We start from the raw sequence: 26730 nt of genomic DNA on the forward strand, positions 1-26730 counted from the left end.
GCATGTCTCTCAACATTCTGCTGTATTAATTCACTTAACGGAGTGAACACCATTATTATCAAGGCACAGAGAGTTTTGGCAAGTTGCCTCAGTTTGCTCTGTTGGTTAGGTGGCAAGGCAGGCTCTGAACAAGGGCCAGCAGGCTGACCTGTGTCCTTCACCTTCATCTCTGTGCTCCGTGGCCCCAGTCCAGTGCTTGTTCCATCCCCTGAGCTTCTCCCCACACAAGAGCTACAGAGGCCTGCAGCTTGTCTATTCATATCTCAAAAAGAAATGGAAAAAATGTGCTGTCTGCAATTTTTTTAAAGAAATTGTAATCTTTGGATTTGCCTATCTATAAACTGGTCCACCCATATTCATGGAGTCTCCAATCTGTGGGAATGGCCAGGGTTCAACTCCTAAATCTTTCTTTGAAAAGTGCTCCTGAATTTGTTGCTTCTTTTTTGGGGCCTTCTCCTACTCCTTACTCTGGGGGATTGTGAAAAATTAGACCCAGATGCTTCTCTTTTCTTTTAAAAATAGCTTTACTTTTTTCTTTCTTTTTTTACTTCCTTATTGCGAAAGTTATACAAGCTGGTAATAAAAATCTGGAGAAGGCAAACAAGTAAAAAGTGGAAAAGAATTTGCAGTAATACCCCACTGGAGAGAACGATTGTCAACACAGTTGTGTCCACCCCTTCCAGCCTTTTTTCTGTGCATCTATGTGCTGTGTGTGCTCAGTTGCTGAGTTGTGGCTGACTCTGCAGCCCCATGGACTATAGCCCCCAGGCTGCTCTGTCCATGGGATTTCCCAGACAAGAATACTGGAGTGGGTTGCCATTTCCTTCTCCATCTGCAGATATATATTTCCTCTTAAAACTTCGAAGAATTTTTTACATACTGCTTTGTAAACTGCTTTTCCCGTTTACCAGTCTACTGCAAACATGCCTCGCTGACTTTTACAAGATTTACAATGCCTTTTACATTCAGTATTATGGATGTGCCATAAGATTGAATAATCTGCCCAGTAAATATTTTACTGCTAGTCACATCACTGAAATCAATATCCTTGTAGCTAAAACTTCCCACAATCTTGGGATAAATCCCTAAAAGCAAAATTGCTAGGTTAAAGTGCTAGTAAAAAGGGAACTCTTCTGCAAAACAATATTAAGTGCCTCCAGAAAGACTGCTAGGGTACACTCAACCTGCAGTATGTAGGCTTCCCCACAATCTCAAAATTCTAGCCATGACCATGCTTTCAAAACCTTCTTCATCTGATAAAGAGGGAGGAAAAAGGTATTCTGTTTTAACCAGCATTTCTTTTACTAGTGAGCCTGACCTTTTTTCTTCAGGTTTTATTGACCACTTGTATTTCTTTTTTTTTTCCTGGAAATTATCTCTACATGTCTTCTTAAAATTCCCTTTTCTGTTGTATGTCTTTCCCTTACTGCTTTGCAAAATTCATTTTTCACGTTGGTATCCATCCAACCCACAGGAGGAAACAACTGCCAAAGTCCAAAGAAGAGCTTGGGAGGATGGAGAGCAAAATGCCCCAAGGCTACCACCACAGCCCTCCCTCTGCTCTGTGGTGGGCTCCATTCTGTCACCCCCTGCAGATGCTCCCAGGTGCCATTTTCCGTTCTGCATTTGAACTGGGGTTCAGCCCCTTCTTGGGGGAGTCCCCAGCTACCGGGGGCGAGGGCGGCCTGTAAGGGAATCTGTTCAGGGTGGTCCCACTGCTTGTGGTCCCGGCTACAGTGTGAGTCCAGTGACAGGGTTGTTGGCAGGCTGATGACCCAGTTTAGAACCGGGCCCCACCCGGTGTCCCCAGGTGCAGGGATGGGAACCTGAGTCTCAGAGCAGACAAGTGGCCCGGCCAGTAGCTCTTCGTTCTCCAGCGTCTGCGCTCTGCGCCCTGGGTCCCCTCCCCTCCTAGCGCCCAGGGCCCCTGGGGCCAGGGAGTCCTCGAGTCCAAGAGGTGACAGCACGTGGTCCAGAGTGACCGGCACACGTGAGCCCATGGGGGCGTTTCAGGTGACCAGGGTCCCAAGCGGGGACCGCAGGCTGACTCTGTGGCCTTAGCTTCCGGCCCCGCCGCAGCAGTGCTGGGGCTCCGCAGCCTCCACTGGTGAATCAGGACTGGTCAGTTGTGGTTGGCCGGGCTGTACCAGGAGCCCTGGCGGCAGATGTCCCCCTCCCTGCTCAAATCGCTCACGCGGAGGCGGCCCTGTTGGTGATGGGTTGGGGGCTCACTGGCCCCGGTACTTCCTATGGTGCCTGGCACCTGTTGCTGCTGCTAAGTCGTGTCAGTCATGTCCAACTCTGTGCGACCCCATAGGTGGCAGCCCACCAGGCTCCCCCGTCCCTGGGATTCTCCAGGCAGGAGTACTGGAGTGGGTTGCCATTTCCTTCTCCAGTGCAGGAAAGTGAAAAGTGAAAGTGAAATCGTTCAGTCGTGCCCAACTCTTCACTACCCCATGGACTGTAGCCCACCAGGCTCCTCTGCCCATGGGATTCTCTAGGCAAGAGTACTGGAGTGGGTTGCCATTGCCTTCTTCTCTTCTTCTGTTGGGTGCTTATTAAAAATCGATTGGACAATAACAGCATAGGATAGCTCAAAGCAGACCCATTCTCATGATGCTTTTAAAATAAGCTCTAATTCTTGATCATAGGTTAAAGGCCTATTGAAAGCGAAGTGCAGACAATTCATCGTGGTCCAGTGGTTAAGAATCCACCTTCTGATTCAGGGGAGGAGGGTGGGTTCCATCCCTGATCTGGGAACTAAGATCCCACATGCCCTGGAGGCAACTAAGACCACCCACCTCTACTACCGAGCCCCTGACCCACAATTAGATAGAAGGCTGGGTACCCCAGCAAAGATCCCCTGAACTGCCACTAAAACCCAACAGCAGCTGAATAAATAAATATTTTTTAAAAAAGTGAAGTGGATGGAGGGGGTTCTTGACACTCTCATCTTCCATTGTATGGGTCCTCTTACCTCTCGGCTACCCTTCCTCCTGGTATTTGCTGGCACCATTGGTTCCCAGGGAAGAGGATGTTGGGCCTCTTGGAATCAGAACGTAAGGATCTGAATCCTGACTTAACCACTTCCAGGCTCTACAGATTTGGGGGTACTTTTGGAGCCTTGATTTCCTCTTTTGATCATGGAAACGGCCTTCCTTTCAGGTGTGTGTGATGATTAAATGAGATAACATGTGGAAATCCCTAGCACAGAGCATAGCTTCATTTACATGCAATTTCTTCCTGCCTGCCACCTCTGAACCCTTGAGCCTTGTACTCAGTAGGCACTCAAATATTAACTGAATGAATAAATATAAATTTCTATTTAAATCATCATGCCTTATCAAAACTGCCTTTTCCTTCTGATCTAACTGCATAGGTAAGCAAATTGATAAATCCATTCCTTATGAATTTATTGACTTAAGACATTTACCACATTAAGGAATGAATTAGTGATTTTTCTATGAATAGGGAACTTTTATGTTTTAATAAGGAACTCCTAGTCTCTTTCTGTTTTTTTGTTTGTTTGTTTTTGTTTGTTTTTTATTTTTTATTTTTGGCCCCACTATGTGGCATGTGGATTTTAGTTCCCCGACCGGGGACTGAACCCACACTCACCACATTGAAAGCACAAGTCTTAACCACTGGACTGCTGGGGAAGTCCCTATGAATTTTAATAGCTAAATTTTTCATATTGTGCAATGTTGGAAATAAGGGCAATAGGGTTATTCATGAGTAGGTGGACCTTCCCCATGCCCTTCAAATCTGCTGACGTGGGTGCCTCTGAAATGCACTTTGTGTGGGAAAGGGGGCAGACAGACACTGGGGTAATTTATGGGAAGTGAAGATCCCCTGGGCTCATAACATCTTACCCAGCATATAGTCAAGGCTTGTGTCTAGTTGAGAGTCATGCGTTACAAAGTTAGATAGAAGAGGCAGAGTGAGGCATGATCTCACCCCAACCCAACACAGATGACTTTCAGGGAAATGAACCATCTTGAGACACACACCGGTCTGGACCCAAAAGGATGAGCCCATAAACCTGTGCTGGATACTGAGGCCCTAAGGGCCCATGAATGCAGGAGGCAGTGAGCACTGCTGCTGCTGCTCGGAGGGGAGAACCACAGGCCGACCCTTAGGGAGCAGGGATTCCTCAAGTCCCACTTCCTCTGAGAAGCCTGATCTGGTGACTTCTGCCCTCTCTGCTCCCCTCCAACAACATCCACAGCTGTGCTCAGAGGCTACAGGGTCTGGGTGTCTCCTCCTCCTGCGAGACTACCAGGCAGACCCAGCTCGCTCCACTGTCCCCTGAGGCCATTTCCAAACAGACACTGGCCACAGCAGGACAGAAGGGAGGCTTTCGGGGCAATTCAGGAGGCTCCATCTTTTAGCAGGACAGTATCTGAGTCAGTGTTGAGAAGCAAATGTGCTTGACCTTTGGAGGGGGGTCTGGTCCTTTTGGACATTTGCAGACGTTTGGACTAATGGAAGTCACTTCCCCTCTTCACATCTGTTCTATCAGTCCTCAGTCAGAAGTTTTGATTTCACTAAAGAAATCAAAAAGCTGCATGGAGATGTATCTGATACCACAGTTCAGAGAGCTTTTAGACAATAGAAAGGTCTATTCTCAGCTTTACCTATGAACACCTCCAAGGTCATCAACAGCCCAAGAGTCTATGCCAGTGAGGTTGCATCACCATCCATCACAGAAACTCTAGGAATAGCCTCTACCCTGAACACAAGCCAACTGGGTCAGCAGAACATTTCTGTAGCTGATTCACACGTACCAAGGCCCAGGTTTCACCAACCCTCTCCAGGTATGCAGAGGAAAATTTCACAAGAGGAAGATCCACTTTGCAGAGTCTTCTGTTAAAACCTCATCTGAGTGAACTCCAGGCACTATTGCAGCAGACGGACTTAATTCTTCACACAGTTTGGCTCAGAAGAAGGTCATCATCAGGGGGTCAGGGCAAGATGCCCGGGATTCCCTGGTGGTACAGTGGATAAGAATCCACCTGCCAATGCAGGGGACACGGTCCTGGAAAATTTCACATGCCGCAGGGCAACTAAGCCCCAGCACCACAACTACTGAGCCAGCGCTCCAGAACCCACGAGCCATAACTACTGAGCCTGTGCTCTGCAACAAGAGAAGCCACCTCAATAAGAAGCCTGCGTACCACAAGGAAGAATAGCCCCCACTCACCGCAATTAGACACAGCCTTCGCAAAGCAACGAAGACACAGGACAACCAAAAATAAAAATAAATTAAAAATTTTTTAAAAGGCAAGGTGCCCAAGGACCTCAGTATTTGACTAACATGAATAAGAGCCAGCCAGAAATCGGCTGTGGCCGTGCCTTATCAGAAAGTAGTAAGTTATCTCTCCCTGGGCTGTTGGCTAAGCAGGTGAGGACATTCTTCCATTCAATTCAATCCATTTAAGGATACAAGTTCACATAGTTGATACTTTAAGCATTGCAGACAAGAAGCCCTGTAGCCCCCAGGGGGTGTCTGGGAGAGATGGGGAAAGAATTCCTGGACAGACCCAGGACTTTAAATCCCAGACATTCTTGATAAACATCAGCCAGAATCAGCTCACCTTCCCCAAGAGCCTAGAGCACCCTCTGCATGCAGCCACGCTTTCAGGCAGCCTGCACATTCATCCTCTGTGGAGAATGGGCTGCGCATAACACCACCTCAGTATCGCGCTAAGCACGCAGCCCAGTGGCGTAGAGCCACACAGAGCTGGGTTCAGATCCCTCTTCTATCACACGTTAGCTCTGAGACCTCAGGCACACTCAGATTTCCTAAGTCTCAGAATTTCATCTATAAAATGGAAATAATATGCATGTGTGTGATCAGTCACTCAGTCGTGTCCGACTCTATGGAACCCCATGGACTGTAGCCCACCAAGCTCTTCTGCTCATGGGATTCTCCAGGGAAGAATACTGGAATGGGTTGCCATTTCCTACTGCAGGGGATCTTCTTGAACTAGGAATGGAACCCACATCTCTTATATCACCTGTATTGGCAGGTGGATTCTTTACCACTATGCCTCCTGGGAAGCCACAGAAACAATATGTACTTGAAAGCAACTTTTTGAAGGAAAAAACAAGCAACATTGTCATTTCAGGACTCTCACAAAAGACAAAGACCATGTTTCTTAAGTTCCTCACCCATGGTAGGTAGTCCCCCAAAATCAGGTAAAATAAAAAAAAAGTTCAAAGTTCAAACAGGTGTTGCCTGATAGATTTTTTTTTAACCATTTCTTTTCTTTTTTTTTTTTTTTTTACATTTATTTGGCTGCATCAGGTCTTCGTTGCATCATCAGGGATCTTTGTTGTGCTGCACGGACTCTTTAGTTGTGGCGCACAGGCTCCAGAGTGTGTGGGTTTAGTTGTTCCAAGGCAAGTGGGATCTTAGTTTTCCAAACAGGGATTGAACCTGGATCCCAGGTCCCCTGCATTCCAAGGTGGATTCTTAGCCACTGGACCACGAGGGAAGATCCCTTCCTGCTAGAGTTGACTCAAGTTGTTCACGTGCTAACTACCATTTTGGTTGATGCTAAATGCTTTTCCCTGGTCAGTAAAGAATTAACCTGTAATGCAAGAGCCTGCCTGCAATGTGGGAGACCACTTGCAATGTAGGAGACCTGGGTTTGATCCCTGGGTTGGGAAGATCCCCTGGAGAAGGAAATGGCAACCTACTCCAGTATTCTTGCCTGGGAAATCCCATGTACAGAGGAGCCCGGCCAGCTAGTTCATGGGGTCATAAAAAGTCGGACACGACTTGGGGACTAAACCACCACCACCAAACTGTATAATGTAGGTGGTTGTATTTAATTTTGTGCTTCAGATTTCCCCAAGTGTTATTAATATTTAGGAACCCTCAAGGATGAGCTTAGGTAGTTTCTCCTGGATTTAGCTCTTGCAAGAAAATACTTGAAAACTAGAGACAGACATTTTTCCAAAGAATACACAATATTAGAGAAAAGCTTAGGTACCAAAACAAAAGGTGTGTTCACATGTGCTGTGTAAACTATGTAGGTGCTAAATTGTGCCGAATTCCATGGGAATGGTGGGCTCCAAGGAGTCTTCAATGCCTACAAATAAGACTGTCAAGCAGGTCTGAAGTCAACCAATGCTTCCTGGTCTTGCTGGGAATTGGGGCTCAGGATGTGGTCAGAAGGAGAGAAAAAAGTTTTAAGCCTGGATCTTGCTAAGATTTCTCAGTTCATTGTGAACAGTGCTCCTTCAATTGATTCACATCATTTGTTGGAGCTCCAAAATATATATCACCTCTGGAACTTTCCAATACATTCTAGAAATGCTGATTTTTATATTTTATTGAAGCTTAGTGAATTTACAATGTTGTGTTAACTTCTGCTGTACAGAAAAGTGACTCAGTTATATATACATTCTTTTAAATGTTCTTTTCCATTATGGTTTATCCCAGATATTGAACATAGTTCCCTGTGCTGTACAGTAGGACCTTCTTGTTGATCCATTCTATACGTAATAGTTTGTATCAGCTGACCTCAAACTCCCACTTCATCACTCCTCCATATCCCCCTCCTTTGGCAACCGAAAGTCTAGAAACACTGATTTCTGTGATTCCAGGCATGGCACTGTCCTGATAATGGATGACTATCTGAAAGTCCTATACTTAATTTGGACCCAAAGGGGCTTCAAGAGGAAAAGGAGATGTAAAACTGGAATTTCCAGGGTCCTTTTCTTAGGCTGTTCTTTTGATAGCTGAATTTTTCCACTTAGGAAGGAACATCAAAGGCATACTCCAAAACAAAATAAAACCAAAAAAAAAAACCTCTGAGTCTCAAGATTTCCTTGGGACTACTCAAATATTTGTTTCTCTTCCCCTAAAAGCAATCCCATCTGAATGACATCATCATCTACCTGAGAAAAGGCATTCTATATTGTAGAACTTGCTGCAGCAACAGTATTTTCTAAAAAGTTGAGTTGCTTTGGACTTCCCCAATGCAGTCTTAAATAATACATCAGACCTCAGCCTCTTACCACTGATACCCGAGTGTCAAAAGATACCCGGTATAACCAACTATTTCCTAGTCTATAACAAAGACATGTGGGCCTTCCCTGGTGTACAGCAGTAAAGAATCCACCTGCCAATGAAGGAGATGTGAGTTTGATCCCTGGGTTAGCAAGATTCCCTGGAGTAGCAAATGACAACCTATTCCAGTATTCTTGACTAGAGAGTCCCATGGACAGAGGAACCTGGTGGACTACAGTCCATGGGGTCGCAGATTTAGTGACTAAACAACAAAACAAAGATATGCATAGATAAGGAGGGGAAACACACTGTAAAAATTCTACACTATTTGTGGGATTTCCCTGACTGTCCAGTGGTTAAGACTCCGAGGTTCCCCTGCACGAAGCGTGGGTTCCATCCCTGGTCAGGGAACTAAGATCCCACACTCTGCACAGTGTGGCCAAACAAGAAAACATCATTATACACTATTTGTGGATAGTGCATTTAGCTTAAACAAGGACTGTTCTTAACAAACTGATCTTCTTACCTCCTTCTACATACCAACATGACCATCTGGGGCCAGAACCTTCTACAATAGATCTCCCTTGGGCTCCAGCTTTGCGTGATTGGCCTCACCTCTGAGAGCCATGGTAGGTAAATGACTCCTTGCTCCCAGCACTTGCTCTGCATCTTGTGCTCTGGGGCCCCCAGTAATGGGCCCACTGTCCCCACTGAGAAGCACAGCATCAGCAAGCATGGGGCTCCCCAGTTGGGAGCAGTGGCCCTTGATGCAAAGGTCACTTGCTTAGTGTCTCTGAACATAGAGCAAGGAGCTCAGCTGCTTTTTTTCACCCAGACATAATTCTCTGCTTGGTGTCTCTGCCAGACGTCGGCACTCAGATCTGGGGTCAGAGGTGGGGTGAGGGCTGTCTCTTCCATCAGACCCTCCCCTTGACACCCGCCAGGGGATTCCTGCTCTAGCAGCAGAAGTGATGAATGGTCCTCTTTCATGGCCCAGAGCACACCGGAGAGGCTACCCCAGCTGTGGTTATTTGCTGCTCCTGGCCCCACACGAAACACATTCCTCTATGGAGGAGGGCTGTCTTGGGTGGACAGAGAGCGATCAGAGAATGAGGGAAGCGGGCGGGGACAAGGGGGCCCTTTTGAACCACCTCAGACAAGAATGCAGACTCTGACACCAGGCTTGGCCAGGGCTGGTCCATCTGGCTCCTAGCCAAAGAGTCCACCTCCGTCCTGTCTATTTCTGGCCACAGGGTGGGAATGTTCAGGCCCCAGTGAAATGGCCAGAAGGTAGGCATCCAGAGCTGAATTTCTGTCTGCTTTCAGAAAGAGGCCTTTGTCCGGCATAATTTGTTGTGACCGTTCAGGGTGCCCCACAGTCCATCTCCGGCCCTGGGTGGAATCTCATTCTGACCAGGCTGTTTCCTGGGGGGAATGAAGGTACAATTTCAAACACTTTAAAATGAACCACTGGAGACTGTCAGATGGAATCAGAAAAGGAAAGCCAAATATATAGTGTCTGTAAGAGACACATCTTTTAATTATTTATTTTTGGCTGTGCTGGGTCTTCATGGCTGGCTTTCTTTAGTTGCAACAAGTGAGCTTTTCCTTGCAGTGGCTTCTCCTGTTGCAGAGCACAGGCTCTAGAGTACTGGTTCAGTAGTTCTGGCATACAAGCTTAGTTGCCCTGAGGTATGTGGGATTTTCCTGGACCAGGGATCGAACCCATGTACCCTGCACTGGCAGGCAGATTCTTAACCACTGGACTACCAGGGAAGCCCTAAGAGACACATCTTATCTCCACAGATTGTAGCCCATAAAGAAGGGGCAGTTGCTGTTGTTCAGCCGCTTAGTTGTGTCTGACTCTTTGCGACCCCATGGACTGCAGCATGCCAGACTTCCCTGTCTTTTACCATCTCCTGGAGTTTGCTCAAACTTGTCCATTGAGTTGGTGATGCCATTCAAACACTCGTCCTCTGTCATCCCCTTCTCCTCCTGCCTTCAATCTGTCCCATCATCAGGGTCTTTTCTAATGAGTTGGTTCTTCCCCTCAGGTGGCCAAAGTATCGGGTCTTCAGCTTCAGCATCAGTCCTTCTAATGAATACTCAGGACTGATTTCCTTTAATATTGACTGGTTTGGTCTCCTTGCAGTTCAAGGGACTCTCAAGAGTCTTCTCCAACACCACAGTTCAAAAGCATCAATTCTTCGGCACTCAGCCTTCTCTATGGTCCAACTCTCATATCCATACATGACTACTGGAAAAAACCATAACTTTGACTAGATGGACCTTTGTTGGCAAAGTAATGTCTCTGCTTTTCAATATGTGGTCTAGGTGTGTCATAGCTTTACTTAGAAGGAGCAAGCATCTTTTAATTTCATGGCTGCAGTCACCATCTGCAGTGGTTTTTGAGCCCAAGAAAATAAAGTCTGTCACTGTTTCCATTGTTTCCCTCCCCCTACCAAGGGGCAGAGGAGATCCAAAATCAGTGCTGCTGCTTGAAGACAGAGGAAGCAGGGTGAGGTGGGGATGATCATCAAGTTCAAGTTGGCCACCCCCCATCGGCCCCTAAAAAAAATGGAGATATGATTTGACTGCTACTGCTGCTGCTGCTACGTCACTTCAGTCATGTCCGACCCTGTGCAACCCCATAGATGGCAGCCCACCAGGCTCCTCCACCCCCAGGATTCTTCAGGCAAGAATACTGGAGTGGGTTGCCATTTCCTCTTCCAATGCATGCAAGCATGCTAAGTCGTTTCAGTCATGTCTGACTCTGTGCGACCCTATGCACAGCAGCCCACCAGTCTCTGTCCACAGGATTCTCTAGGCAAGAATACTGGAGTGGGTTGCCATTTGACTACAGGATAATTTTTTTTTTTCCAAGTGTGCTCAGTCATGTCCGACTCTTTGTGACCCCATGGACTGTAGCCTGCCAGGCTCACCTGTCCATCGGATTCTCCAGGCAAGAATACTGGAGTGGGTTGCCATTTCCTTCTCCAGGGGATCTTCCCAACCCAGGGATTGAACCCACATTTCTGGTGTTTCCTGCATTGGCAGGTGGCTTCTTTACCACTAGCACCACCTGGGAAGCCCACTGTATAACATACAGTGATGCAAAGAGCACGGTGCTGGCACCTGAGAGTGATCCCAGATTCACATCTGGCTTCTGCGAATACAGAAGGGTCTCAGGGTATTAGTGGGTTTCGTAAGAAGTGTCAGGTGCCCAGGACAGTCAGTGACTGGCTCAGAGCCAGTGCTAAATGAGTGGTCACTATTACAGTTACAAAATCAGTGACAACCTGGAAAAATTCTAGGAAGGCTGTCACTTCACCCATCAACCACTCTTTTTTGTATTTCTGTTTTTGTCACACCATGAGGCTTGGGCTTGCAGGCTGTTAGTTCCCCAACCAGGGATTGAACCCAGACCCGGGAATTCCCACCCTCTGAACACTCTTAACACAGCACTTGGGTAACAGGTTTTAACCATCTCCCCACCTCCCCCGACTTCCAACACAGACACACTCTCAGACATCCTTTCTCAGAGCTAACAGTCAAGTAGCCAAAGTGGTCTGAATTTCCATGCCACTTGAAGGAGGTATTAAGATCCATAAAAGGTAGGGAAGAGAGGAGAACAGACGTCAGGCCAGGATAGGGTGCAAATGTGGCAAGTAATCCAATCACTGCAAATAAGTCTTTTTTCCAGGGCAGGAAGTGTAGTGGGGGATGGGGCAACTGCATGCAAATCTCTGGAGAACTGGTCTGGGCAGACACTATGGTAGAGAGGGGCTCGAACAGCTGGGAGTAAGAGGAGCCCACTGGGGTGGACGCGCATGTGAGTAGGGGGTGTCCTGGCATGGAGGGAGTGTACACACCAGCTTTTCTTTAAATCTTTTTTTTTTTTTGGCCACACTGAACAGCTTGTGGGATTTTAGTTCCCCAACCAAGGATGGAACTTGGGCCCCCAGCAGAGGAAGCACAGAGTTCTAACCACTGGACCACCAGGGAAGAAGTCCTCAAACTAGTTTTTCTAAGAGATGGACTCTCAAAATGGCTAAGGAGGGACTTCTCTGGTGGTCCGGTGGTTAAGAATCTACCTGCTAATGCAGGGGATTTGAGTTCGATCCCTGCTCTGGGAAGATTCCACATGCTGCAGAGCAAGTAAGGCCATGAGCCACAACTGCTGGACCCTAGCGCCCTAGAGCCGTGCTCTGCAACAAGAGAAGCCACCGCAAGGGGAAGCCCGCACACCAAAACTAGAGTAGCCCCCACTTGCCACAACTACAGACGGCCCTCACACGGCAACGAAGACTCAGAGCAGTCAAAAACAAATAATTTTTTAAAAACAGCCAAGGAGCTCAGGTCTTAAGCGACATACTCCTCAAGCCCGCTCTATTTAGCCCATGCCTCGGGGGGCTTCCCAGATGGCGCTAGTGGTAAGGAACCCGCCTGCCAATGCAGGAGACATAAGAGATGCAGGTTTGCTCCCTGGGTCGGGAAGATCCCCTGGAGGAGGACATGGCCACCCACTCCAGTACTCTTGCCTGGAGAAGCCCATGGACAGAGGAGCCTGGCAGGTTACAGTCCATGGGGTCGCACAGAGTCAGATACAAGTGAAGCTAAGCAGCTTCACACGCATGCCTCACACACGCATGCTTCAGGGAGTGACAGTCACAGCAGGGCTCAGCTGTGGCTTTAGACACCTTCTGTGTCTCCAGAAGCTTCCAGGTCAAGCTTCCTTCCAAGCAATGCAACCTGATCCCAACAGTCACTTCATCACGCCTGAGTCCCTTAGATGAGAAGTAGACCCCAGGGCCCAGGGAAGGAAGGAACAGCTGGTATAGAGGCCAGGGCCACATAGAAATGTCTGGTGGCCTGTCTAGAAATGTCTGGTGGCTCAGCAGAGGGCGCAGGAGTGCTGTCCTCAAGTTTGTTAAGAGCCCATGATCTGGGATCCTCCAGTCCATAGAAACACTGGCTCCCTTCCAGAAGTCCAGTGAGTAATAGCAGCAGGTACCAACTGCCACCTCACCAAAACCAGCCAGGCTCAGCTCACAGCGCCAGCTGGCACTGTGTCAAGAAACTGACATCCACAGTGTATTTACACAAAGAGCTACAAGTTCTTGCTCTTACTGAGGAAGGCTGACTTTCTCAGCTACTTTTAGAACTGATCAATTTCTAATGTCGGTGCATCAAAAGACACTATCAAGGGGACTTTCCTGGTGGTCCAGTTAAGAATTTACCTGCCAGTCCCTGGTCTGGGAACTGAGATCCCATAGGCCATGGGGCAACTAAGCCCCTGTGCCACAACTACTGAAGTCCTGTGCTCTGCAACAAGAGAAGCCGCTGCAATGAGAAGCCTGTGCGATACAACTAGAGAGTAGCCACACTCGACGCAACTAGAAGACACCCACACGCAGCACAGAGGAGTCTGTATGCCACGACAAAGACCCAGCGCAGCCATATATAAATCAATTAATACTTTTTTAAAAAGACACTATCGTGATGCTTCATGAACCAGAGCAGCAGCAATGGGGGTAGAAAAAAGGGTGTGCATGTGTGCTGAGTCACATCTCTTTGTAACCCTATGGACCATAGCCCTCTGGTCTCCTCTGTCCATGGGATTCTCCAGACAAGAATACTGTATTGGTTTGCTGTGCCCTCCTCCAGGGGATCTTCCCGAGCCAGGGATCAAACCCGCATCTTTTATGTCCCCTGCATTGGCAGGCAGGTTCTTCACCACTAGTGACACCTGGGAAGGCCAGAAAAAAGGGTGTACTAATCGATTATTTATTGTACTGTTTACATATCTGTTTCCCTCCTAAGACTGTGAACCCCTAAGACTGTGATCCCCAGGTCCTCTGTGTCCAGCACAGAATAAATACTGAGTAAATGTGATGTGAATTGAGAAAAAGAAATATCAACAAAATGAAAAGACAATCCACAAATAGGACAAAATATTTGTAAACCATGTATCTGAGAAAGATCTAGTATCCAGGATATATAAAAACTCCTAAAATTCAATAACAAAAGACAAGCTATCTGATTTAAAAATGGACCTGGGACTTGACTAGGCATTTCCCTGAAGAGACATACAAATAACTGACAAGCACATGGAAAGATGCTCAATATCATTAGTCATTAGGGAAATGCAAACGAAAACCACAATGAAGTACCACTTCACACCCACTAGGATGGCTATAATTTTTTTTAAGTGGAGAAAAGTAGGTGTTGGTGAAGAGGTGGAGAAACCGGCAGCCTCATTGCTGTACAGATATAAAATGGTGCAGCCACTGTGGAAAATAGATTGACAGTTCCTCAGAAAGTTTAACAAAGTATTACCATATGACCCAGCAATTCCACTCCTACTTATATACCCAAGAGGACTGAAAACAGATGTTAACACAGAAATTTGCACACAAATATTTAAAACAGTGCTGATCATTATCACCAAAAGGTAGAAACAACCCAAATGTCCATCAACAGTGAATGGATAAATAAAATAGGGGTGTATCCTCACAGTGGAATATTATTATTGGGCCAGAAAAAGGAATAAAGTGTGAATACATGCCATTACATGAATGAAACTTCAAAACATAGTATGAACTAAAAGAAGCTAGACAATACCATATATTATGTGGCATGGCATGTGAAGTCGCTCAGTCATGTCTGACTCTTTGTGACCACATGGACTGCAGCCCACCAGGCTCCTCTGTCCATGGGATTCTCCAGGCAAGAATGAATCCTTTATATGAAATATCCAGAATTGGTAATAGAGAGACAGAAAATAGATTAGTGGCTATTCAGGGGTGGGTGTAAGGGGATGGGAGGAAGAGGAGATGGCTAATATATACAGTTTTCTCTTTGTGATGGTTGCATGTATCTGTGAATATGCCAAACTTCATTGACTTGAACACTTTAAATGGGTGAACTTTATAGCATGTGAATTGCATCTCAATTAAACTCTTTAAAAAAGAATCTACTTAACTGACATTTCAGTTTAGTAATATCTACTTACTAAGCCTCTGTTACCTGGCAGGCATTGTATTAGACACTGAGATTCAAAGATGAATCTTGATGTAGGTTCTGCTTTCAAGGAGTTCACAGTATATTTAGAGAAGCAAGCACAGAAATAGAACTGAAAAGACACTGATTACAGTTGGAGATGAGGAACGGGCAAAGATTTCGACAGTTGACATCCAGGCAGGTTTTGAAGGGAAGAGGGAGTTTGACAGGTTGATGGTGGGGAAGGGAGATCGTTCCAGGCAGGTGTGAAATAACACAGGAGGTACTGAGAGCCGTGTGGGGTTCAGAATTGCAAGATGAAAAGTGGAAGGGCTGGGATAGCGGGTAGGGTGAGGGGATGTAGAAGAGGTGAGCTTGGAGAAGCAAGCAGAGGACCATGAGGAAACTTGAATGTCATACCAACAAGTTGAGTTTTCCTTTTGGGGATCAGAAGCCAACAAATTGTAAGCAGGAGGGTGAGGGAGGGTAGATCTGTGATTAAAAGCAGAGTCAGCAAACAACAGCGTGTGGGCCAGATCTGTGACGTTTTTGGAAATAAAAGTCTTGGAACACAGCCATGCTTTCATTTCTTGTTGTTTATGGCTGCTTTCCCATGAAAACGGCCAAGTTGACCAGTTGCGACAAAGATCCAACGGACCTGTTAAGTCTGAAGTATTTGGTATCTGACTCTTAGAGAAAAAGTTTACCCACCTCTGCTCTAGAAAGATCACTGTGCCTACTGCATAAAGAATGACTTGCCATGGGTTAAGAGCAAGGGAAAGGAGGCCAGTTGGGAAACTAGCAACTTTCCAGGCAAAAAAGAAGCTAGGGGCTTCCCAGGTAGAGCTAGTGGTAAAGAGCCCCCCCTGTCAATGCAGGAGACCTAAGAGATGAGGGTTCAATCACTGGATGGGGACGGTCCCCTAGAGGAGAGCATGGCAACCCACTCCAACATTCTTGCCAAGAGAATCCCATGGACAGAGGAGTCTGGCGGGCTACGGTCCATAGGGTCGCAGAGTCAGACACAACTGAAGTGACTTAGTATGCACGCACAGGGTACCATCATGATGCAACATTATGATGATGGGGTAACATTATATAGGGGATTGATAGTAGGGTGGGGAGGTGGGTGTAGCTTTGAGAGCCTGGAGAACATCAATGTGAGAATATTAACAGTGCCACTGGAAAGGAGATTAGAGACCTCATGGGGTTCACTGATGTCCAAATTTTTGTTTTTTTCTTTTTAAAGCATTAAAATGGTCCCTAAACCTCAAGGTTAGCAGAGTGCTCTCAGACAGTGCATCTGAATTCAAGGCAGCTCAAAAGTTTGCTTTTTTTAATTACTCTTACAATTTGGTTACGGGCATGCTAGAGCAATTCCAGATCACCTGACAGGTAATCTTACCCTCTTTGTGAGATGCAACAAGCCCAAACTCCACACATTCTCTGGCTCTGCTCTGAGGCTGCTGTTGGCACCAGGTGGGCACCAGGGAGTCGGCTGCCAGGCTTCAGAATATCATTCTTGACTGATGCCTTATTTTTAAATGCACATGTCAAATATCATGTCTTACTCATATTTGTCTCTTACAGAGACTGGCAGAGTCTCTGGCAACTGGGATGGCACTCATAAATCATTTTAGTTAATAACAGAGGGGACCAGAGACTTCCCTGGTGGTCCAGAGGTAAAGAATCTGTCTTCCAACACAGGGGATGAGGATTTGATTCCTGGTCGAGAAACTAAGATCCTATGTCCTTGGGGCAACAAAGCTTGAGTGCCACAACTAGAGAAGCCTGTTCACTGCAGTGAAGATCTAGCACAGCCAAAAATATAGAAAGAAATCAAGAGGGGAGCAGGTGGGAAAGGAGGAAGGCAGGCAGGAATTTTTCACTTGAGAAATTTTCACTCAAGGCTTAAAACTCAGGATCTAACAGAAGGTGATAAAAAAGCAGGAGTTCTCAGTCATGTCCAACTCTTTGTGATCCCATGGACTGTAGCCCACAAGTTCCTCTGTCCATGGGATTCTCCAAGTAAGAGTACTGGAGTATGTTGCCAGTTCCTTCTCCAGGGGATCATCCCGACCCAGGAATTGAAACTGGGTCTGCCACATTGCTGGAGAAGGAACTGGCAACCCACTCCAGTATTCTTGCCTGGAGCAGGGACAGAGGAGCCTGGTGGGCTGCAGTCCCATGGGGTCGCCAAGAGTCAGACTGAGTGACTAACCACGGCACACTGCCACATGGCGGCAGATTCTTTACTGTGTGAGCCACCAGAGAAGCCCCAAGAGAATACTGGGGTGTGTTGCCATTCCCTTCTTTAAGGGATCTTCCCACCCCCAGGATCAAACCCAGGTCTCTTGCATTATAGGCAGACTCTTTACTGTCTGAGCCACCAGAGAAGCCCCAGGAGTTTTCCAGGTGAATGCAAACCCGCTTGGCCCAGGGAAAGCCTGGAAGAATGATGTTTACTGGTGATGATCTAATACAGCTGTAACTGCAAACCCAAAATAGGTTGTATCATCTTCTGCAGACATTTAAAGGAAGGAAGTTGCTTAAATCTCACAACTAATCTTGCTGCCTCTCAGATTATAAACTGTGTTTTCAAACACCTCTTCTTAACAGTCTCATGGTGGACAAAATGAGGTGCAGTGGAAGCAGCCACATACAGACATGAAATGTATTGATTTCTCCTACTTTATCTTTAAATCCATACACTCTAGGTAATGTCCTATTCTTGATCTAGGTGGTCATTACAAGGGTATGTTCATCTTGTAAAATTCATCCAGGACAGGTATTTGTACACCTACATTCATAGCAGCATGTATGTATTAGCATGCATGCACATATCGCTTCAGTTGGGTCCAACTTTTGGCGTCTCCCTGGACTGTAGCCTACCAGGCTTCTCTGTCCATAGGATTCTTCAGGCAAGAATACTGGAGTGGGTTGCCATGACTTCCTCCAGGGGATCTTCCTGACCCAGGGATCGAACCCACATCTCTTACATCTCCTCCATTGGCAGGTGGGTTCTTTACCACTAGCACACCCGGGAAACCCCTATAGCAGCATATTCCCAATAACCAAAAGTGGAAGCCACCCAAGTGGACAAGTGAACGGATAAACCCAATGTAGCATATACACACAATGAAATTTCATTCAGTCTTAACAAGGAAGGAAATTCAGGCACATGTTACAACACAGACAAAAGTTGAAGACAATATGTTAAGTAAGGGGTCCACCATCCCAACCCCCTCACCCCTGCTCTCCCGGCCACAGAGCAGGAGATGGGTAGTGGAGGAGCAAGCAAAGCTTCATCTGTATTTACAGTCACTCCCCCTTGCTCACGTTACCACTTGAGCTCCGCCTCCTGTCAGATCAGTAGCACCATTAGAGTCTCATGGAAGCCTGCATCCTACTGTGAACTGAGCATGCGAGGGATCTAGGCTAAACGCTCCTTATGAGAATCTAATGTCTGAGGATCTGAGGCGGAGCTGAAGTGGTGACACAAGCGCTGCTGGGGAGTGGGTGCCACCGTCTCCCGTCACGCCCAGATGGGACCAGCCGGCTGCAGGAAAACTAGCTCAGGGCTCCCACTGATTCCACATTATGATGAGTTGTATAATTATTTCATTATGTATCACAAGGTAATAATAATGAAATAAATTGCCCAGTAGATGTAATGCGCTTAGTGTAATGTGCTTGAGTCATCCCCAAAGCATCCCCCCCCTCCACTGGACCATGGAAAAAATGCTCTTCTATGAAACTGGTTCCTTGTGCCAAGAACGTTGGGGACCACAGGTGTGTTAAGTGAAATAAGAAAGTCACAAAAAAGACAGATAGTGTATGATTCCATTTATATGAGGTAGAGTAATTAATTAATTAATCCAATGGACATGAGTTTGCACAAACTCCAAGAGACAGTGAAGGACAGAGGAGCCTGGCATGCTGCAGTCCATGGAGTCGCAAAGAGTTGGACATGACTTAGCAAACAACAACAAAGAGTAATTAAAATCATAGAGACAGAAAGTAGGATGGTGCTTGCCAGGGTGATGAGAGATGGGGGGAGTCAGTATTTAATGCATACAGGCTTTCATTTTTGGAAGATGAAAAAAATTCTGGAACAAATGGTGGTGATGGTTGTACAGCAATGTGAATGTATGCAATACCACTGAACAGTACACTTAAAAATGGTTACAATGTTGAGTTTTATGTTATGTATATTTTACCAGAATAAAAATGAAAACGAATGCTCATCCATTTGTATACTTAGGCTTGGTGCCACTTCACTTACATTCGCTATTCTAGAAGAGGTACTTTTAAAAGGTACTTTACTCAAATTTATATTCGTGTTTGTTTCAGAAGAGCTTTATATTTAGAGAAACATCTTTCTTACTAGGTCATGAGTCATGCAGGCATCTGGAAAGCTGTGCTATGTTTATCCCAGGACATGCACGTCTGGGGACAGGGCTGGGGATGGGGGAAGTTCATGGATCCAAGTTCAAGAAGACAGTATAAAGAAACTGTCTGAGCAAAAGTGAGCTGTTTGCAAGTCATCAACAGAAGTTATCTTCTCATAAAGCTGCTACTGCTACTAAGTTGCTTCAGTCGTGTCTGACTCCGTGCGACCCTGTAGACGGCAGCTCACCAGGCTCCCCCATCCCTGGGATTCTCCAGGCAAGAACACTGGAGTGGGTTGCCATTTCCTTCTTCAATGGAGGAAAGTGAAAAGTGAAAGTGAAGTTGCTCAGTCATGTCTGACTTTTAGCGACCCCATGGACTGCAGCCTACCAGGCTCCTCTGTACATGGGATTCTCCAGGCACGAGTACTGGAGTGGGGTGCCATTGCTCTCTCCGTCTCATAAAGCACAAGCTTTATAGGAAAGCAGCAGTATTTTCTCAGAATATGCTCTCAGCATTGTGTTGGCAATGCATCAAGGAAGACAGCTGGGAACCACTGATGCGGGACAGCCCCAGGCCAGCTGTGTCTGCTTGTCTGACAGATTTCAACAGGAAAAAACGAAAAAGAAAATGTATCATCACTCGTGTATAATATTATAACGTAATGGTGGTTTAGTTGCTAAGTCATGTCCGACTCTTTTCCACTCCATGGACTCCAGGGGTTCTACTCCAGAGCCCACCAGGTTCCTCTGTCCATGGCATTTCCCAGGCAAGAATACTTGAGTGGGTTGCCATTTCCTTCATCAGAGGATTTTCCCAACCTGGGGATCGAACCCAGGTCTCCTGCATTGCCGGCGTAGTCTTTATTGACTGAGTCACCAGGGAAGCCATTATAATATAATGTTAAAGATATTTCAAGTGAACAGATCAAAAAGCCTTGGGCAAGGAGAACTTATTAACTGTGATCCTAATTACATCCTCACCTCTGCTGAGTTCATTCTCATTCTATACCCTTATTTGCTATATACACTTATCTGGGTATATTGTTTTTGTCAAGAAAAGCGATAAAGAGTTTTTAATACTCTGGACAGACTTTTTTTTGTTAAACAGACTTCATGCATATTATTTTTCTCACATACATCTATGTGGTGACTACAGCTGGAGTCTGTCCTCTGCAAGGAACCTCTGGTATGTTAATGTATTAATATACAAAGTGCCAAACTGCTTTAGCCATGTCCAACTCTTTGCAACCCTATGGACTCTAGCCCACCAGGCTCCTCTGTCCATGGGATACTCCAGGTCAGAATACTGGAATGCATTGCCATTACCTTCTCCAGGGGATCTTCCTAACCCAGGGATCGAATCTGTGTCTCTTAGATCTCCAGCATTGACAAGCAGGCTCTTTATCACTAGCACCACTTGGGAAGCCCTCATGTATACAATAGAGGGGTATTCATAGGCGTGTTTCCTGCCTTACTTCACTCTACGTCACAGGTTCTAGGTTCATTCAGCTCACTAGAACTAACAGACTTTTTATGGGTACAAAGTTCCTTTTTAAAGGACATTTTCATTCCTTTTTATGAGTACGTAATATTCCATTGTGTATATGTACCACTTCTTCTTTATCCATTCATCTCAGACAGACATCGTATCCAAACTGTCACCATTATGCTTTATCACCCTAGAACAAGAACCTGTTCTGAAAGGCTGGCTCTGATGCCTAAAGATGTCTCTGACACAGGTGGCAGGGGAAGACCGGCCAGCACGCCTGGCCGGACAGTGCTCCCTGACCATCACACGCATCTCCTGCAAAAGGACAGCTGAAATGACTAGGATGAGGAGATCTGAAGACTCACTTCGACCGAGACAGGGCAGAGACTTAGAAGATAAGTAGTGCATTGCTGCGGATCTGTGACTCTGGGTATCCGCTTGGCTCTCCCTTTGCTGGCTCATGACTGTTAGTCCTGCTGGCTCCCTGGGTCTGGAGCAGGCAGGCTGCAGCTACTTCATCCAAGGCCCCCGGACCCCCGGGGTCCAGATGGGTCTGTCTGACACTCCTAGGCAGGCTGATCATAATGCCCTTCTCCAGAGGGAGATGAACGATAGTCATTGCAAGCTGTCCTTCTAAACTCAAGCAGCCCCATGAGAGGAAACCTGTACCTCCTAAAGCTCCCAAAACTGTTAAAGGAAGAAAGCTACAGCAGCTGCTGACAAGGAATCACCTAGAAATTTTACTGTCCCTACAGAGACAGTCTGTTAGCTGACAGGGAAGAGAAATAGCTGCCAGAAGACAGCATGGTTAAAAGGTAATGCTCTGTCCCTCTGGAGTTCCTATGTTGAATAACGGGACTGGAGCAACCAGTTTCTCGGTCCCTAATGGGCTGTTTTGTGGAAGGTCTATTCATTCGATGTCTATTTCAGAGCAAAGACTATGACAGCAGAAAATCTAGACATCAAGAAATAAGAGATTACATTTTCCCACACAGCCAGCCAAGGAGGGAGAATTACAACTCATGAATCTCATTAATAAGATGTAAACATGACTTTGTTGTTACCCCTTTCCAAAGCAAATAAACACAAGTAGTGAAAATTCTAAAAGTAGAAAGTTCTGGTGTCCTCTAGCCTCATCAGACAATGGCAGAATAAACAAAGTTGTCCATAAATGAAGGACTTCAGAGGGGAGCCTCTTTGTTGCCATAGAATTTAGCCATCCCCAGCTAAAGATGCCAGCGGCCAAAATACTTGGGCAATGATCAGTGAGAGGTAATTGTTCTCAATGAAATTTCTTCGTGGGCTGTTTATCTCTTCCAGGAATTGCGGCTCCAGTCATTTCACTCATCCTACTTTCAGAACTAGGAGCCTGAGAAGGGGAAGGATGATGGCTCTTAATTCAGAGGGGCCACCCTGAGTTCTCCAGAGGTGAGTTGCTTTCCCATAAGCTGGAAAATAAGCCCAGGCTTCCTGACCTTGCCATTGATTTATCTGCAGCACCAAATGGCCAATTACTAAATATTCACACTGGGATTTCTGATACCAGGTGAATAGGAAGTGATAAGCCCAGGATGAAGCAAGAGCCAGAATAAATGAGTCAGAGAACAGCTGATATTCCATGAGGAGCACAGAGAAACAGAACCACCGCTGCCCAGGAAGGAGGACACTGGGTCAGGTCTTGGCTCTGCCAGTTACCAACTGTGCCATTGGGACAGTTTATCTGTTGACAACCTCACTCAACTGTAAAATGAATTCAACAAAACCCACCTCGCTCTTTAGTGGGAAGTTGTGTGAATCAACTAACACAGGGGGTAGAAAAGTGGTTTGAAAGGAATAATATACACTTTGAACATAAATCATAGAAATCAACAGAACATAGATCAACTGTAAAAAGACATTTGGGTGGAAATTAGGGGAAAAATTGAACATGGACTGGGTATTAGATGATACCAAAGAATTATTCTTACTTATCTTGGTTATTTAATATTTTTAGAGGTCACACTGAAATACATAGGGATGAAAGGATTTTATGTCTGAGATCTGCTTTAAAATACTTCCACTATGGACTTCCCTGGTGGTCCAGTGGCTAAGACTCCATGCTCCCAAAGTAGGGGGCCTGGGTTCGGTCCCTGGTCAGGGAATTAGATCCTACATGCATCAATTATGCGTTCCGGAGTGCGTGTTAAGTTGCTTCAGTCATGTCTATTTGTGACTCCCTGGACTGTAGCCCGCCAGGCTCCTCTGTCCATGGGATTCTCCAGGCAAGAATACTGGAGTGGATTGCTATGCCCTCCACAAGGGGATCTTCCGGACCCAGGAACTGACCCATGTCTTTTACATCACCTGCCCTGGCAGGCAGGTTCTTTACCACTAGGGCCACTGGAGAAGCCCCAATTAAGAGCTTCTGTGTTGCAACTAAGACCTGGCGCAGCCAAATAAATAAAAATAAATGTTTAAAAAATACTTCTGTGAAATAGAAATTGGAAAGGGATAGATAAGTGAAGTATGGCAAAATGTGGATAACTGTCGAAGCTGAGTGAGAAGTATATGGGGGCCTTTTCCCTATTATTGTCTATATTTGGAATTTTTCAGAATAAAAACATGATTTTTAAATAAACAGTGTAGAATGTTCTAGGATACTAGACAGCTTCACTAATGGTCACCTCCCAAAGCACAGAAAATCTGTCTCATGTACAAGGCCCTTGTACACTGGTCACACAGCTGTCAAAGAGCAAACCTTAGGAAAAGACCAGAAGAGGCCAGGTGAAGAGGCCAGAAGTAAAGAGGACATATGAAAACATCTCTGCAGAATTTCCCATCTGCCATGCACCAAAATGTCAGCTGACTGTAATGTCAAGGGGATGCTTCCTCTTCAGACCTAAGTTTCCTATTCAACTCTGCCACTTAACAACTAAACGGCCTTGGACCAAATCACTTTTTTAATACAAAAATCAGAGACAGAAAAATGCTGGTGCGCATGCACGCACATGCACCATGGGATTCAGCAGGCAAGAGTACTGGAGTGGGCTGCCATGCCCTCCTCCAGGGCATCTTCCCAACCGAGGGATCAAACTCACTTCTCCTGCCATTCCTGCATTGCAGGAAAATTCTTTACCGCTGAGCCACTGGGGAAGCCCAATTTACTATGGATTTAATGGCTAGTCCAGAGATGGATTCTAGGCACCAGGAAAGGGAACAGAACAAAAGACAGAGGGAAAGGAACAACTTAGCTAAGGAAGAGTCTAGGGAGTCCGTCATTCTGGAAATTGACCAGGGAAGTGAGCATTTCGTCTCTGTCCTAAGCCCCAGCCCTGACCATTAAGTACATAATGCACCATAAATAACTAAGTAATTCCACCAAGGGTGACAAATGGTCTTTTAGGGTCCGGGACAGACTGGCTAGCCGTGAGGTATGTGAGGAGCCTGGAGTGGGGGTTTTGGGTTCAAGTCTCCACACCCACTAACCCAGTGTGTAGCCTTGAGCTTCAGCACTTTTCTCTTGCACAGAAAAGAATCCACTGGACCGAAATGAATATCTCCGCAGTTCCAAGATTTCAGTGGACGAAATTAACCTGGGGCGTTTCTGACTCTCATTCTTTTATTTTTTAAAATATAAATTTATTTATTCTACTTGGAGGCTAATTACTTTACAATATTGTATTGGTTTTGCCATACATCAACATGAATCTGCCACGGGTATGCACGTGTTCCCCATCCTGAATTCCCCCTCCCACCTCCTTCCCGGTACCATCCCTCTGGGTCATCCCAGTGCATCAGTCCCAAGCATCCTGTATCATGCATCGAACCTGGCGATTCAATGCATTCGAATTCATATATGATTCGTTTTATATATGATATTATACCTGTTTCAATGCCATTCTCCCAAATCATCCCACCCTCTCCCACAGAGTCCAAAAGACTGTTCTATACATCTGTATCTCTTTTGCTGTCTCGCATACAGGGTTATCGTTACCATCTTTATAAATTCCATATATATGTATTGGTGTTTTTCTTTCTGGCTTACTTCACTCTGTATAATAGGCTCCAGTTTCATCCACCTCATTAGAACTGATTCAAATGTATTCTTTTTAATGGCTGAGTAATACTCCATTGTGTATATGTACCGCAGCTTTCTTATTCATTCATCTGCTGATGGACATCTAAGTTGCTTCCATGTCCTGGCTATTATAAACAGTGCTACAATGAACATTGGGGTACACGTGTCTCTTTCAGTTCTGGTCTGACTCTCATTCTTATCTCTCTTCTCATCGGGACTTGAGGCTTCCTAGCCTGGAGAAGTTCAGTCCCCTCTCTGGTGGTGTTCCGCCGCCTCTCCTCACCCCACCCCAGCTGTGTTTCGGTGGTCTTTCCTGAGGCGGGTGAGAGATAGCTAGGAGGAAGGAATTCCTCCGTTTTTTCCAATCATTTCTATCCCGGCGCTTATTTACAGCGACTGCTCTTGGAGGCAGCTACTCCAGAGCGCTCCAGATGAGGGGCTGGCGGGTCGGGTCGGGAGAGGGCCGGGGCGGGGGTGGGGAGTTGGGGGAGTAGAGGGAAGGAAGGTGTCCAAAGCGCCTGCGTAAAAGTTGCGGGCATAAAACCACAATTAGCCCCAAGGCGATCCTGCATGTACCATCCATGGATTCGTCTGTGCTGGCGCTTTTCTGCTCCAGAGCCTCCGTGTGATAACGGCGGAAGGGGTTTCCTGGTACCCAGACACGCCAGGAATGGCTACCTGGGGCGCGGAGAGGACCTCTCTGCCCAAAGGACTCAGCGCGCACTCCAGCGCTCAGGCTAGCCTTTCTGGCAGGCTGAAGAGAAAACCAATTCCAGCCATTTGACGCTAGGGCTCTCAGGCTGCGCCCTAGCCCCCGACCTTCGCATACCCCCATCCCAACCCAGTGTGCTCCACATACCCAAAGCCACAGCTCAGGGGACGCCCCAGAGCGCCCCCAGTCCCCCACGCGCTCCACATCCTCAAAAGCCAGAATTCCAGGCACCAGCGCAGCCCTCAGCGTCCGTGGCCCTACGCGGCGCCCTCCTAGGCACCTAGCCCGCACCGGGTCTCGACCGGCTCTGTCCTGCCTGGTTGCAGGCGCCCTCGGCGAGCTACCGACCTAGCGGCCAGCTCCCGGGGGCGAGCCTGCTGCGTGGGCTAACCGGGTTCAGGCGAAGTGGGACTGGGTGGGTCCCGTTAGCCTGCAAGTCCTCGCATCTCCGAGCAACAAGCTTTCTCTTGTGTGCCCCCCTCGTAGCTCCCGGGAGCCCCACGCACTGCTGAGAGGCGGCCCGTGGGGAGCGGATCCTGAAGACCCCACCCAGACCTCCGCTTTCCCGCGAACCGCCCTGGGGAGGGGGAGGCTCAGGCAGCGCGCTTACTTGGCAGAAGTGGTGCGCACTGCTTGGCTGGGCCAGGCTCTCCACTGGTGGCTCCTCTCTGCGCCGGTCGCCGCGGAGCCCCTTTCCCGAGCAGATGGGGGCGAGCCGGCGACTTCTCCGGTGGTTGAAGAAAGCGAACTCCCAAGTTTAGGAAGCCGTGGGCTGGAGTGGCTCCTGAACCCTTTTCCCGGTACTTTTAACCAGCGTCGGACGGCAAATCCCTCCCCGGACCCACCCCCTCCCTGAAGGCGGCCACCGCAGCAGGCCCGGCCTCCGGCCCCTTTTGTTGTAATTCGAGAGCTACCGCTCCCGGGGCCAGAGGGGCTGTGCGGAGGAGGCTGCGCGCCAACGGGGCAGCCCTTCCTACACTATTCTCGCCCAGGTTTCCGGAGCCTGAGAAACTGGGGAGCGGGCTTTTCCTCTGGGAGATTCCTCTACACTCC

The 26730-nt window shown here is 47.0% G+C and overlaps 1 protein-coding gene across 1 annotated transcript in view; it reads right to left on the reverse strand.

Annotated features, from left to right (window-relative positions):
* LOXL2 (lysyl oxidase like 2) overlaps positions 1 to 26505 on the reverse strand; it is a 112430-nt gene extending 85925 nt beyond the window's left edge. The window contains exon 1 of the mRNA XM_006069549.4: positions 26288 to 26505. The gene's annotated coding sequence lies outside the window, so the exon portion shown is untranslated. The remainder of the gene's footprint in view (positions 1 to 26287) is intronic.
* Positions 26506 to 26730: the final 225 nt, after the last annotated feature.

The sequence above is a fragment of the Bubalus bubalis genome, chromosome 3, assembly GCF_019923935.1.
Source record: "Bubalus bubalis isolate 160015118507 breed Murrah chromosome 3, NDDB_SH_1, whole genome shotgun sequence".
Classification (NCBI taxonomy): domain Eukaryota; kingdom Metazoa; phylum Chordata; class Mammalia; order Artiodactyla; family Bovidae; genus Bubalus; species Bubalus bubalis.